Source organism: Perissodus microlepis, chromosome 5 (genome assembly GCF_051167445.1).
Source record: "Perissodus microlepis isolate ML-2025 ecotype Zambia chromosome 5, ASM5116744v1, whole genome shotgun sequence".
Lineage (NCBI taxonomy): Eukaryota > Metazoa > Chordata > Actinopteri > Cichliformes > Cichlidae > Perissodus > Perissodus microlepis.
In genome coordinates, this window is record NC_140465.1 from 3,570,905 (window position 1) to 3,575,090 (window position 4,186).

Sequence of the window (4,186 nt, forward strand, 5' to 3'; positions counted from 1 at the left end):
AATATTCATATTGTGCCAGTAAGGCAGATGTGATAATGAGTGTAATTATGTCATTTTTTTAAAAATATGTTTTTGTATTTTCCAAATTATAGAATATATATACAATTTAAAAAAGGTCTAGATAATTCAGAATGATAGGATTATTGATGCAATAATACTATTGTAGAATTAAAGAAATCTGAAAATCTTTATATATATATTTATTTATTTATACTTACTTATTTATTTATACAAACATCATACATCATATATATATGATGTATGATGTTTGTTTCTTGAGGATGAGGATTTAAAGGTGAACTTAATGATGTCTGTGCCACATCTGAAAGTAACTATAGACTTTTATGATTCATTGTTTTGAGATTTGAAGCTAAATGTTTTTGTTTATTTGTTTGTTTTATTTTCAGTTTTCTGCTTGATTAAAAAAAATACTTAGTTACAGTTTGTGTTGTAACTAAAAAAAATAAAACTGTGGCTTTGCCTTCTGGAAGAAAACCCCGAAGGTAACCATCTCCTACATATGATATTTCCCCCACAGATGTGAAAAAACACTAATAGTTAAGTTGTAGTGAAGCCCTGAAACAACAATGATTATTCGTGTGTAGGGAAGTAAAATGACTGGAAATGCTATCAGTTATTCTGTTATTTTATTTTAATGTAAAATCTTAAAACGTTGTATTGTTAAACTACAAATTAAAAGTAAGTAGAATTCTTAAACTGAGTAAAGGTCAGAAGGATTCAAATAAAAACACAGCAGTGATAATTGGCAGATGACAGCATGTGCTTCATCTGAAGGCTTCACCATTCAAGGTAAACATTTGTCATTTCATTTCACATTTCGCTGACAGTGGAGTTTTGTTTTTGCATGCTGTACAGTTTTTACATTTTTTCATTTTTTAACAATGTGTTGAAAACATTTGCTGACAGCACCAGATCCTATCTTTGGATTCTCACCGTAAACATTCTGCACCAAACTTCATATTAACCAAATTTTTCTCACCGAGAAGGAAAGAAAGCCGATCTCAAAGAGAAGGAGCGACTTAACCATGAATGAAGGCATCATAAGAAAATTAATCAGCACATTTAAAACAAGCGTCGCCAACAAAAATAAGTCAAGGGACTCTTCATTTGCGTAATTACACACTGATTGCAGTAATAGGAAAGTTGGGCCCTCGTACGTTGTGTCGCTTCTTTCCTGCCGTTTTAAGCCTGGACTAATAGCACATCTGGACACAATTGATTTAATCAAAATTAAACCTTCATGGGAATCTGCATTTCCCCACACTGGTGTTTTATTGAATTTGTCCATTAGATTTGTGTGTGTGTGTGTGTGTGTGTGTGTGTGTGTGTGAGAGAGAGAGAGAGAAGGAGATCTGTGGGTGTAGCGAAGCAAGGCGGCTGTTAAAGGTCGTGACCCCGTTTCCACCCTGGTTAGCATCAAAGTGAGTTGTTATTGTTAGCTAATTGTTAACACAAAAATGCCAAAGTGCTCTGACAAATGAAAGCATCTCATACACAGTTTGTCCTCTCAGGATCTTTTTCGCACACGGGAGGAGAAGAAAGTGCTGCGCCGCCGAGCATCATCGGCCCGCTGATTACAGGCCACAGCTACACACACGACAGGGCAACAAGTTGACTTTAGCATTAGGTTTTTCAAATGATTGTTTACCTGCAGTGATTATTTGCACAAAGTGAACCAAGTCAGTATTGAGTTATTATTTAGTAATTGTTAAGAGTAGCTGATACAAAAGGAAACAATTCACTTGTAGGAAATGTAGAATTAGGAAAAACAGATTTTTCAAATGCACCCAGACCATCTTTGTTCATGCTCAAAAATCTTAGTTCCCTTGTTTAATTTCGGCTCCCTTAACACCTCTCCTCACTTGTTTCTTTGCCAAAATCTGTCCCCTCCAGAGGGCAAGTGGGATCACAATTTAAATGTCAGCGTATTAAAAACAATGCCTGCAGAGTGTTACAGTGCAACTGCTCTCATGGCCGTGCGGCGGGGCCTTAGCGATCACAGATGTGAATGTGCTGCCCTGCACTGCTTTGAACACCCCCTCGGTCCTGTACGGAAGTCCCAGTTGGTCAAGACAAATGTGCCAGATGTAAGAGATGTGTAAATTACGCAGGAATGTCAGGTTAAGTTTTGTTTTTGTTTGGGCGTGCAATGGTGCAGAATCACCCCTCAAACACCACCGCGACCACACTTTTCCTCTTGCCTTTTATTCATCCCTTTCTTCCCAGTTCAGGCCTGTCATTAGCAATAATGTGCAGTCATTCTTCTACCAACACATTGGGAAAGCTTACAGAGCCTGTTTTCGTGATGAGAAGTGGCATACTCAACGCTTGCAATTTTCAGCAATTGTTTGGAGCTGCTCCCTTCTGCGTGGATTAACCGCTCTGTCAGCCAGCAGGAACTCCTCTGCTGGCGGGAAGCTTTGAGGTGCAGAGAGATGTCTGGCTTCTGCTGACACCCAAACGCACAAAGATACACCGTTTTCCTGTGTTTTCTAGGTTGCTTCTTAAAAAACAATCTATCAAGTTAACCTTGACGGTGAAAGAACTACAACCCCCCGTGGCTATTAACTCGAAATAAGTCCAAGACTAATATCAGCAAATAACAAAGTATCAAAATTAAGCGCCTGTTCTATGTTAAGACATGGATTTTTATTTTTAATGTTATTGCAATTAAATTCACTTGTATTCATAAAGCATCACTTCATAGCAAGAATCACCTCAAGGATCATGTTAGGGAGACAACCCCATCGAAATCAGCAAGCACTTGACGGTGACGGTGTGGAGGAAGAACTCCCTTTTAACAGGAAGAGACCCCAACAGAAGCAGGCAGCGATCTGCCTGTGGCACAGGGAGGCGAGGACAAAACACACACAAAAGTTAACAGGATGCAGCAGCGATGAACAAAGACATGAGTAGAGGTGCTCAGTGCCTTATGGGAAGTTCCCCAGCAGCCATTGTCTATTGCAGCATAGCATCCATACATTTCCAAGTTTACAGTTTGTAGCTGAAAAACAGTAACACATATTAATAGTTTTTCATATGTTAAGACTGAAAATTACAGTTATGTACAGGGGCTGAATGCTTGATTCATTTCCAGTGTGCCAGCTTAAATCTGGGTGCACAAACGTGAATGCATTTTGTTATTCGTCACATAAACATTTGGTTTAAAAAAGGTTTTAAAGGATTTATAAAATATTTGTGTTTTCTTGTTTTATATGACAGGCCGTCCAACAATAGTACATATTAGTGAAATTAATGTTTAGTGCTCATTTTGTATCATTTTTTTACAGTTAGACCCTCCCCATGTCCATGCATGTGTTGGGCACTACTGTTATTATTTTTATTATATTTATTTATGTATTTTTTACAAAACTTTTCAGATAATATCTATCTATCTATCTATCTATCTATCTATCTATCTATCTATCTATCTATCTATCTATCTATCTATCTATCTATCTATCTATCTATCTATCTATCTATCTATCTATCTATCTATCTATCTATCTATCTATCTAAAGTGGAAGAGAATGGATGGATCAGCCCTTCTTTATATGAGCCAACCCAAAAAGACCTAAAGACCACAGATTTAATCAATCCTTCAGATTATAATCTTTTTCTTATGTCAAATATTGTTACAAGCTTTAATTGAAAAGGATCCTGAAACTGGAAAATAAATAAAACGGTGCCTCTAACATGCCATGGATTCATACAATTCATCCCAGGAGAACTGAAAAAAACTAAAGTTGTCAAACAAAGTATAACTATGTCAGAGCAGCCTGAGCAGATATACTTCATTACTTACCATCAGTGATTATCACGGTACATGTTTGATTCAGCAGGTGAGGTTTGCTGGCATCCTTCTGCTCTAACAAGTGTATACAAGGCTCACATTGTAAAAGTCTTCTCCTGCAGTCGAGCACTGAGAGGAAGCTGAAACTTAAAAACCGTTGTCAAACAAAACACAGCATTGCCTCGGCAGCAGACGAATGTCCGACAGCTCGAGAAGTGCAAGCAACTGCTGCCCAGTTTCAAGACAAACACAGAGGCTCACGTTTATGGCGGCGTGTTTCCTTAACCTTTGGCAAGCATAAATTTTGGACCTGGAAAACAACACGTCATCGCTAATTTTTGTTGCCCATCAAGGAAATGACTGTCACAAGTG